Genomic DNA, 12,194 nt, shown 5'->3' with positions numbered 1-12,194 from the left:
AAAAAAAAAAAAATCATGTACAAAGCACATCAAATTATGAACAAAGCTCTCCTGGATGAAAAATAAACGCTTTTAAGATGTTTCTCACTAAGAGAAAGAATACCTACAATACAGCACAAAATGGTAACAACCAGCCCAGGTGAAAAAGGCAAGAAGCATTTCTGGCATTGTGTGCGGAATGTTAATACCTTGAAAGAACGCAGAGAGACTTTGTCAACCCTGTTCTCAGCAGAAGGTAGTGACGGGAACAAAGAGCCCACAACCAGGACTTGGTAGATTTGCATTTTATAAAGGTGTCAAATGAAACCTGTGGCTGAAGGGTGGTGAACTGATTTTAGAACTCACCCACTGCACAAAGGCTGAGAAAGTGCACACCATTTTACTTGCTGCACTTTATAAAGCAGTATGGCTTTCTTGGCCCCTTGGGGATTCTGTGAGAGCTGAAGTCTGCTTGTTAGCACTTGTTTTAGAAGGAGGGAAAAATTTTTTGGCAAAGGAGGGAAAGAGAGAGGGGAGACATTGCTGCTGTATATCAGAGTCCAGCTTGAAACATTTCGAAACACTCTTTATGTATATATCCATGTTGTACACTGATGAAATATCAATTTGTTAACAACACTCCAGTGTAGCTACCCTACCAAAGAAAAGTGAACCAAAAATTTTAACTTAGAAAGTCCCATGTAAAGTGAATTTTTTAACTTACCCAGATCTATCTTGTCAAAAGAAACTGGTATTACTTGTTCCTACTTAGATGACATATCATCCCAAGAACAGAAAGATTTAAAGTACATATTATGAGCAATGTTAATTTGGGGGGTGATGGGGTGGTGTTACTGTTTTCATTCGTAGTGCTACTCATCTGGGTATATTTCATGTTTTGTTAATCATTTTTTGGTTTTGTTTTGTTTTTCAATGAGAACCAAAGCCTTTGCAACATATAGTATAAAATTAAATTTAAAAAAACCAACCCTGAAAGGATCAGTGAGGAAGCAATTAGAAATTTGTAAAATTGTACAGACTGTAAACAAGTAAAGAACAAAGCACTTTAGGCATTAAAAGCAATTGGAAGCATAAGTCACTGTTTCAAGATGGTAAGAGAGTAAGACCGGAAGACAGCCAACACCATCAGATTGATCTACATTCTAAAGGCAGACAATGCAGAGGACTTTTCTGATTAAATTAGGAGGCTAAAAATATGAAATGTGAAACTTCTGAAAAACAGGAGAGGGTAGAAGAAGTGAATTCATAAAACACAAAATACATCAACATTGCGGCTAAGTAAAATCCATGTAAGTTTGGTGCCAGCAACCCAGTCAATGTAGTTCCTGATGGTAAACAGCCTAAGAAAGGTGGCTGGCCTTTACTGGAGGAAGAGAATAGATCTAAGTGAATCCCATGTGAAAAAGAGATGAAAAACATCTGCTAAAGACACAAATGATTTGTTGGCTGACGTCAACAGCGGGAAAGCTTCCGCTGTATCTGGTCTGGGCTTGCCAGCAGGTGTTGCTGCAATTATTTAGAACAATTAGAGGTGATATTTCCAAAGGCAAGGAGATGACAGGGCAAATAAATAAGGCAAGCATGATACTGTCAACAACTGAAATGTAAGTATTTCTCATAAATCTTTTGAGGACCTGTGCAACTCAGCATTTTAAAGCTAGCCACCAGGGCCTCAAATTTTACCAGCCATACTAATATGACATAATATCCTCCTCCATGACCATGCCACCAAAATCCCCCAAACAACATGGTTTCTATAATATCTCCTTTCCTATGGAGTAGAATCTCCCCTTGACAAATGTAACTGTGAGAGAATTCACCAGATAATATTTTCACGCAGCATGCACTTGTGTGTATTTATTTATTTTTAATAAGCATGAACTTTCACAGATGTTGACATTCATTATTATTTAGATTAACTAACTTCATTAGTCTCGTTACAATTTTTTTCCTTTTCCTTTGTGGGAGATCGCCAGTATTTGTATTTTTTTTCACTGTGGCTTGCTTCAGCTTAGAAGAAGGCATAAAACAGCTCTCATGTTTGGATGCTGAGTTTTTCAATATACTCTGACTACGCATTCTCTAGCTGGGCATACAGATTAACAATAGGCTGTAAATAAACACCAAACAAACAACTTACTAATGCTAAACAAACAAACTTACCTAATGCTAAAATCTCCCCGTTTTTGCCATTAATGAACTGCATTATGCACACCCACAATCATCAGGATTATTTAGAGAAGGTTCTCAAAACTATATCCACATCATGATTTGCTGTCAAGCCTGATTTAAATTGCATTCTCAATTCATTCATCATTTTAAAAGAAAACACTGGGGTTTTTTTTTTAATTATTCATCTTTCTAACTACCTTGGATAAGAAAAAGATTGTTTAAAAAAATCAAAGACATGGTATTTCTTGCATCATTTTGAACCATTAAACTACTGTTTATGGAAATCAACGAACTGTTTCAGTGGCTTCTTCACACTGAACTGCATCATGACCACTCATCCCTTGATTTGCAGTCCTGCTGTTAGTTTTACAGGTGACTTCAGTGGACTCTCTGATAAAAGCAAACCTCTGTGTCACTTACATCATGCCCTGCATTTCATGTAAAACTTGCACTGAAAAGAGATAGCGATTTTTACTTCTTTCGCGTACGAGCCAGGCAGATGGCTCATGGCAAAGAGCACTTATTTCAATTTTACATTATTGAGACATCTCCAAAATGCCCAGCCTCAGGACCAAGAGTCAGTCCCTTTTCCCCAGCATGTGTTACAAAGTACTGACTCTGCGGGTGGAGTAATGACACTCCAGTTCACGTTTCTTTCGTATAATTAAGTGCCAATCATTCATATACTTAGAGCTGAAAGTTAATTACATGCTCAAGTCGCTTACTCTGATATTAAATGGCACCAATTCCTTGCATGCTTCGAATGAGTTAGCACACTCGTAGCCTTCATCTTAAAAACATGCACGGCGCCGTTTGCCTCAGGGAAGAGGCATTAATGCCGACTTTCAAAATCTTCTCAAGATGCAAATTGCTATTTAAGTGTCAGATATTACTTTATTGTAAAGGGCTCTGAGGGTAGAAAGAGTAAGGATGCTGAAAACTGCCAGAGAGACTCCCTAAGAGAAGTAAGACCTGGTACTGCAACAACAGGATGAGAAGTGGTTTGACTGAAAAGATGTAATGAAAAAAACACTATTTGTCTTACAAAGTACATTTGCTTAATCTACAATTTTAAAGCAAAGAGAACAACAGAAAGTTATTCTTCCAACACCGTGCTTTACAAACCACTCCCAGAGTCATGCTGCATGCTCTCTGGCTCACATTAGAAAGCAATTAACACTTGTTGACAATCAACAAATTAGAGTAAAATCCAGCTCATTTTCTCATACCACTACAGAGAAGATAAAAGTAAAAAGTCATTACCATTTATTTTTGCACTATGGAAAGCAGAAGTATTTTGGAAGACAGATTTTGGTTCTCTGAAGAAGGATGACAGCATATGTACAGAGTTATTTTCTGACCATATATGCACTTTACAAACAAATCCCCTGTTACACACCGCCCTAGCTGGACTTGTTAAAAACTGGGGAAGTGTCTGCATCTGAAACAGAATCCTTTTCCAGTCACATCAAGAAGGTATGAGATTTCCTACCCTCAAAACGTTGAAAAGGGCTGCAGAAAAACTCTTTGCCATGTGAAAGACGCACAGCTGCTCTCAGTGGCTTGAGAAATTGAGTCAGCACCTGCGATTTAATGCCTGTGCTACTACAAGGAAGAAACATCTTTTTTTTTCTAACTGGTATAAAATAAAGCAAAATCCTTATACCATACATGCAAGAATAAGCATTTCAAATTCATTCTGTTATGCTGAGAAAATGATGTAAAAGCTACTCTCAAACCCACGGTGACCTTTGTGCACAATGTGTGGAGGAGACAAGCAGTGTGAAGAAGGAATAGAGACCAACTTCAGCTGGAATTTAAGCTGGCCGCACTCTTACTGGTACAAGATAGCTGAAGGCCACAGATCTACGAAAGCAACCAGAGCTACAACACTACACACGCATCAGACTTACAATACCTGCACTTTCCAGCACAAGGAGGAAGGAGTTACTCTTCTAAGTGAAAATCGTCCCAAGTGAAGGGCACAGCTTAGCATCTCACCTCGCACACTCACCTCTGCAGGCACCAGGACCCTGGGGCAGCTGACAGGGTTGGAATGGGCTGCACCCACCCCGGAGTGCTCCCAGCAATGCTGGCCAGGAGGAGGTGCCGGCAGGATTGGCTTCCCGGAGCCCGGGAAGCAACGGGGCTCCGAGTTGGACCAGCCCAGCTCCGGGACACCCAGCCCAGGCTCTGCGCTCGTCCCCGCTAAAGGCTCCCACAGCACCAGCAGAGTGTTTTAGCACACACGAAAAAATTAATTAGCATGAGAAAGGGTTACGAGCTCCATAATTCACGGGTCCCCCGTTAATGATTAGCTAAGTGAACGCACTGCCCAGTTGGTAATTTGATTCATTGGAAAGGAAAAGGCACTCTACGGACCTTGAAAGGTTTTAGCAGAACTGCGCGTCCCAGGTCACCCTGCTTCCCCCTGCCTTCACCATCTCATTGTCAAGCTCAATTTGCCAGCAAGGTCCTGACAATAAGCACACAGATACATTTCAAGGTTAGTGGGCAAAACTCTTGGTGGATGTCATCATGAGGCATTGTAGTGATGAAATGAAGGAGATGCAGTGCTGGAAAGAGTTGAGGGTTTTGTTTTGCTTTGCAAATGGCATAGTTTTATTCAATTATCACTCTTCATTTATTTTACCTTCATCATTAATACTTCATATGTATCTATGCTGCTAAAAGTAAGCACAAAAACATTCCTGGGAAGTTGAAGGATACTATTTATTGCTTGGAGGGAGAAATGAATGGTCTGCTAAACTCTCTAGATACTGATACGTAATTTTCCAAGCCAAAGCACTGGGACAATGCGCTTGTTAATTAAAAATCACACTTTATACTTACGCTTTCTGAGGTGGGATGAAATACAGTAAATAACTACGATTCAGTGGCTTCAATTTTTATAGAAACCATGGTCTCACATCAGTGCCCTGGCACATAGTGCAAAGTGCAGAGGGGTATTCTGACCTTATGTGAGAGATTTCAAACATATAACCTGTGGGCCAAGTAACAATGTAGGCCACAAGGATAAAGAAAAATCAGACCATTTTGTTCTCTGTTGCAAGAAATGCATTATTGAGTGCCAGTTTGACACAGGAACAGGCTGATGACTTTCAATTAGCACTTTAGAACACAGTAGTCACCTGGTCCTTGCTCTTCATGGCCACTCTTTGAAGCACTGTTATTTTGTTAAGGCCATCCATGTTAAAATCTGCCTCTATTTTCCGACATGAAAGACATAATCTTAACTAAAAAGCATATTTAAAGCTCCAGCTCTTTTCCCAAATCCTTCTTTCTGTGTAGTAAAGGAGGTTCTGTGCATTTGTAACTCCTAAAATATAAGAATGGCAGCGTAGATCAGATTTCAAGATGTGTCTGGGACTATTAGTATTCAGTAGTCTTAACTATGAATCACAGAGAAGTGTCAGCAATGGCATTATATTTTTTTTCACACAAATATTAAAAACTTTAAAAAAATAGAAGCAGCAGCAGTACACAAAAAATAAAAATATTTTTAAATGGTAAGAAAACTTGAGTTTTCTTATGATCTAAGTACTCTCACATCGTGTCAAAGACTAGAAACTTGAAAGAACTGTTCACACTGCAAATGCTGTTTCTAAACCAGTATTAACGAGCAACCACACATAATTCTCTGCATTCTTGGTTTGCCTAAATGAGCACCAGTTAAGCAACTAAGACTTGCTCAAATAAGAATGGACTTCCTCTGTGCAGAGAAAAAGATAAAGGTCAGTGATCAAGGGAGTTAGTGCCCACAAATACAGTGTTCTGTAAATGTACGTGATATTGAATGTGCACCTGCCCTCAGGCTAACTAGTGCTCCCCTTGGATGTTAAATACTCCCATGGTATCCATACAGAACATTGTTGATGTAACCACTCTAACCAAGTTCTTCTCAGTGATAGGTGAAATTCAATACGAAGCAGCTCTTGGTAGTTATTTGCAAACACAAATCAAACCGAAAAATCCAAGACTCATTACTCATCCAAAGACTAAGTTCCAATGCCAGCTCAGGTTTTAAAAATTCACGGCAGTGTGCCAGCAGCAGGTGCTGTACAGGGCACCTGCAGGCAGGGTTCAAAAGTTCTGATTAGGAAGGTTTTTCACATTAGGAAAATAACATGGCTATTTATGAATTTAAAGGTGGTAAGGAATAGGGAATGCAAAATCACTTGTGTGAGACATGGGAGCCAAAGAGGAGCTCTCTTAAGGAGGGAAAGAGCACTGACTCCCAAAACTTGGTTGCATAAGCACATTTTTTATTTTTAAAATTTGCTCTCAAGTTTATTACAAAACATGACGAGCTCCCAAAGTCATCATCTTCAAGATATGATAATGAAAAAAATGGAAGTTGCCACTCTTCTGACACTGAAAAGAATCACAACTGAGGCAACACTTGCATAAAAAGTAAATTTATGCCAATTTTCCCATTTCTGCATGGGAACACATATTTAAAAAAGGACAACACAGTGCAGAGGATACCAGCTTGAAGATGGAAACAACTGCTTCCATGTTTATTACTAGGAATGAGTTTGCCCCAGATGATTTCTGAATGGAAAAGAATATTAAAAAACAAACAAAAACTCCAACCAAACAAACCCAAGAAAAATAAAAAAGCAAAAACCCAAATATAGATTTTACTCTTGAAATCTCTTGAAACCAAGATGTTTAAAAAGGATTTCCTCAAAAATCATTGAGGGAAAAAAAGAATACCCAATACCCTGCTCTGAATTATAGAATTTTCACATGGAAATTACTATTTCTTAAGACAGATCACAAAACAGAGAATAAGTCAATAGCTCAGACATTAGAAGTGTCACTTCCAAACTGGAAGATCCAGGTCTGAGTCTCCATTTCAACTAGCATCTCAGCATACATACAAAGAGAAATAGCCACAGGTGGAGAGTCCTGAAGTGCTCAGGTACAGCATGGGAAATGCAACCCCACATCCCTGCCCTGAACCAGAAAAAAATAATGAGATTAGACTTGAACCCTTCACAACCCACATATGTGCTCTCTGCATCAGGTATTGGCTTGTTAATGTAAAGTCTTTGTGCTATAATTTTTGTTATAATCTGGTGCAGACTATAACAGCATTCCCAGACCCAAGACAGCTTTTCAAAATATGTTTTCTTCAAACTTGATGTGTTATAAGCTAAGTTCCCATACTGGCACACAATCATTAGGAATAATGTCAGAAGTCATGCTCAGCCCTCTCCCTGCTCTTATAAATCACCAAACCCCCCAAGGAGTGTAAGGACTTCAACCAAGGCATGCACCTATTTTTATGAAGCTACCTTTACATGTACATATGCATGCCTTTTTTTTTTAATTTGGTTTTTTTTTTGAGAAAAAGACTTACTTTTTTTATATACAGTTTTTTTGTTTTTTTTGTTTTTTTTTTTAACTGTGCCATAATCTCATTTCCCCTGTGAAAGCAGAGTTTTTGTGTCAGCCTGGTTACTGAGTTCTGATGGGGATTCCTTAAATAGAACATGAGAGCAAGATAAATAGCAAGGCAGCACAACCTGAAAGAGAATATCCTGCTTCTTTATACCATCCCTGGAAACGCATTTCCTAAAGCTGAAATTGTACAATGAGTTTCAAGGTCCAGAACGACTTAAAAAGGGGCAGGCTGACTTTTGACATTCAAAAAACCAAAGATAAGCCACATTCAACCCCAAACACAACATGGTTACGAAGAAACACAGCCATGGCCACTAATGTGTTTTTATGTCTTCTGCTCCAATTCCTAATGGGAGAAGTCACATAATAAAAAGTGTTCATCCTACTGTCCACAGCAGCCAAAAAGCCCCAAGATTAGCCCTACAACACCCAATGCTGTTACAGCTCCTGCAGACACAATGCTGAAGAGGCAGTGTGTGACTTTTCTCACCCCAGCCCCAGCAGGTAATTGGACTTTCCATGCATAATCCCAGCAATCAGAGAGAAAATCTCTGCCTCCAGCATGACCCATTAGCACAGAGTTCACTGATCAGTAGGTTAATGTGCCATTAAAGCATCTCTCTGTGGGGCTTAGGAAGGGTCAAGAAAACTCCATCACAAAGAACAAAAATTACCTACAGAGCTCATACAGGGTTCTATCGAGATCCTCATGAAAAGGTCAAATTCAGCTCAGGGGCTACTCCCTTCCCTGAAGCAACAATATCTATAGGCCTGGTACTTTCTCCACATCTTTCCTTCAATGTTCCTTAGATTTGCAAAATACAAAGTATTTTACTTAATTAAGCTAACAACCTATCTCACTGTAAGGTCATATGATACCATGCTGCATTAGCTACTCTGCAATACTGTTCACACTTGTAGTTTATGGTCCCTGGTTTTAAATGAGAGATTTTTTTTTTACCTGCTGCCCACAGGTAAGACACATTTACCCAGGGTTGATGTGCACACAGAGTACCTCAGCTATTGGAGAACAGTTTAGGCTCTGTAAGGACCACAAAGGTTCAGCAATGGGGCATCAATTCTATGTTTACAGCATCAAAAGTAACAGTAGTAATAAAATACAGTAATAGTAAAACCTGTCCAGGCTGTGATCATCAAGGGATGCACAGTCACAACACTAAAACTGAGAATGCAGACTGATACCTAATAATCTGCTGTGTCCAAATACATTATGCTAAGTCACTTTTCAATAACTTTACTTTCTCTTATTCCTTATTAGTTCCATTTTGGCCAAGATGTAGACAAAGAACATTCCTATAACCTTCAAACAGAACCACAGATAAATGTGGGTAAGGAAGAGGAAAAAAATAGGAGGTTTCATCTTGCATTTAACAGTTATTTATAAACCTCCAAGAGACATGACAGTGCTGTCGTCTATGAAATTCACTAGTTATAAAGCAGTTGATTCTTATCTTTTTTTATTTTTTTCAATGTCCATGTACCGGAATAGCTCTGTAATGAGAGGATTTCCCAGCAGATTAGTTTTATTAGTATTAATTGTCCATTTGATGTAGATTTCTGTCTCTCCTGTTGCATTTCCCAATGTATTTTTTTTTAATGTTTCTAGTGATACCAGTGTCTAATCAAAATGTGAACTAAGTAACACAGACAGGAAATAATAATTAGGGGATCTTTAAATATAGACATGGTTTTCTACAGGTTCTTGTATTGACTGCTTTACTTACCTGGAAAACACCACTTGTCATTTACTTGCTAAATCTTAAATGGGTGGATAGGTGCTTATGTTATGCACCCCATGCGTGCAAAACATCAGTGTTAACAAGTACAGCTAAGGATCTGACGTGAGCTCTGTCTTGCATTTTCTTTTATTTGTTAGTCTGAGCCTTGAGCTTAAAGTTATTTCAACAGACTTTTGTTTTCAACACGTATTCAGTATGTGTCTAACACCCTCTGAAGTTGCAAGCCACCCTCCCACTCACCCCCAAAAATCTTCAACCAGTGCCAAAGTCTATATTTTCTTAACTTAAAGAAGTAATTCCAGGGCTGTCAACTGATAAATTTCATTCAGGGAAACGCTCTGTTCTTTAAGCAACACATTAATCTTCTCTGAACTAACCATAGTAAACATCAATGTTGAATTGTACAGATTTCACATGTTGCTGCCAGGAGAGAGTTTTAGAAGAATTATCCCCTTTTTAGGTAACCTGGCTTTTAAAATTACACCCTAGAATACGCAAACAAAGAAGACTAATGAACTCAGCAGCCTGTATGTATTCAGGAGGCTGTTGAAAAAGATACTGTGAGTAATGGAAAAAGGTTCATTTTTCAAAAGCTGTGGGGAGCTGCTTGTGTGAAGGTAGGAGAGGAAGAATCTCTCTTTCACTTTGGTTATAACAGTTTGCTGTAAACAATCATTTCCCCTCTGTTATCAGGGAATATCCTGCAGGGGTGCGTGTTCTGTGTCACCTTGACCAATTCATGAAGAAAGGAATTTTTCTCTCCTAATAACCCACTCAACTCCCCACCTTTTAAAAAATTATTCATTTTTTAAACTGAAGTATGTAAGAACATCCATTAACTATTGTCCCACTCTTCAGAGAAAGACTGAGTATTGACTCTGCTTGCTAATACAACAAAAGACCGAAGATTGAGTCAAACTTTTGTCTTATTTGCTGCTGCTGAAAGCAGTGCACACAGGGCAGCAGTCTTGCCGTGCAAATACAACCAAGGAATAGATGCTTTAAGCCACAACCTAGACATTACAATGAGACAGTATTTTAAATGACCCACACTATTCTCAGTACTGGAAGTAGAGTGTGTGTATTTCTTCTCTGATGCTTTTCTGAGGCTGACTGACCTTTTCAAGCACGTTGCTAAATGAAGAAACTACACAGCACTCCTCGGTAACTGTATACAAAGTGCCCACATGCAGAACATCTTTACACAAAGGCAGCACCACGCTTCAGTCACAGCACCAACTCTTGAGGCAGCGTCCTCGAAGGGCAGTGAGCTGGCTGGGACACTGGAGACAAAAATGACACTAAATCAATTTCTTACCCTCAAATGTCTTCTTTTAAATCTGTAGCTTCCACCTGGTCTTAATGTGAAGCAGGGCTGCTACGATACAGAGAGGAGACAGAGGCACAGGGGTTTTATTTAAGGTTGCTTAAATAACAGAAACCTGAAATAAAATTGCCCTCAGTTCAGCCAAGATTTCTCTTGCACTCCCTCTGTGTCTCTCTCTCCAGGACTGCTACGTAGTTGTCTATAAATACTGGCCCCAACACTTGCTCAGTGCTTGCCTTGCCGATGGCACAGGTCGGTGTTAATGTACACCGCGGCATGGCTCAGATGAAGTTCTCAGCTGCTCAGACAAAGCCATGGATGGGCTCCCCACCCCTCCTGCCTGGAAATACCATCCTGCTGCCAACTTTACAGATGCTGTGGGCCTTTCCTGCAGGCCCAGTTCAGGCACAGAGGGGTAATTATGACACTCATATGAAAAAACCCCAAAAAACAACAAACCAAAAAAGAAAAATGACGGCTTGTTGCAAACAAGTGGGAAAATGGGGGAGGAGAGAAGGAGGAGGAAGCACTTTTGTTTCAGCTCCCTTTACAGTGCACATCCAGCTATGATTGTAGAATTTCATTCCCAGGAAATGCAGATGTCAAAAAATTCTGCAAAAATGTTTTCTATAAAACAAGTTTTTCAAATTGAATAAAGCATGAGTCTGTCACAAAATTCACACAAGATCATTAAGTTTGTATAGGCATTCACAGCGGGATGAAGAATAAATATTAACAGTGTCTTAAAATTTCTGTCAGTGGTCAGTGGTATTCAAATTCATATTTAATAATTATGGACAGTATGACAGTAAGCATGAGACATCACTGGTGGCAGGAACCCACAATCCTGCCCTGCAATAAACAAAAGTTCGAAGTTTAAAAATCAAAAAAACATAAAACAGAATTACATCTCTGTAAACCCACTGAGGAACTGGGCTGTTAAGAAAGGGAAACAGAAAACTAAGGGAAATTGAAACGAAGATGGCAAGATCAGCACAAACAACTACATATTTGCTGCATGCACTCAGTGTACACTGTGGTGGGCAGGCACCACAAATGCAGATTATTGTCCTGTCTTTCATCAATACATTGGACGGCACAACTGGGAGGCTTGCCCAAATAAAATGTAAACCACAGCATAACTGCGTTAGCACTAAGAGCTACAGGAGCTTATCTTAAAATTAGTGTCTTTTTAAGGCAGCTTATGACCATGAAATTCTCCTTGTCAGGACAATAGCTATGCATAAATCCCAGTCTGTTCCAAGGCTTACAGGACCATCAAGCTTGTGTGATTAGACAATGCACAGCCTGGCATAATCCCATGGCCAGAATCCCTGCACACCTTTGAGGTTACCACTGAGATTGTGGCCAGTGTTTATTCATCTATGTGCAGCTCTGCCAAGTTGAAGAAGTTTGAATAGTAACTTTGGAACAAAACAGGAATTTCATCTCCTCCATGCATACTGAAAGATGTGTTATATCTTACTGCTTTGCTTCCACTA

The 12,194-nt window shown here is 39.4% G+C and overlaps 1 protein-coding gene across 2 annotated transcripts in view; it reads right to left on the bottom strand.

The window, feature by feature from the left end:
* BMPR1B (bone morphogenetic protein receptor type 1B) overlaps positions 1-12,194 on the bottom strand; it is a 230,289-nt gene that overhangs the window by 102,786 nt on the left and 115,309 nt on the right. The window contains exon 1 of one of the 2 annotated variants that reach the window (XM_033061223.1): positions 10,484-10,555. The exons of the other annotated variant lie outside the window; for it this stretch is intronic. The gene's annotated coding sequence lies outside the window, so the exon portion shown is untranslated. Of the gene's footprint in view, positions 1-10,483; positions 10,556-12,194 lie in introns of those variants that run through there. 2 annotated transcript variants of the gene reach the window in all.

Source organism: Catharus ustulatus, chromosome 5, assembly GCF_009819885.2.
Source record: "Catharus ustulatus isolate bCatUst1 chromosome 5, bCatUst1.pri.v2, whole genome shotgun sequence".
NCBI classification, from domain to species: domain Eukaryota; kingdom Metazoa; phylum Chordata; class Aves; order Passeriformes; family Turdidae; genus Catharus; species Catharus ustulatus.
The sequence above is the reverse complement of the archived record's forward strand: the minus strand, read 5'-3'. Positions and strand labels throughout refer to the sequence as shown.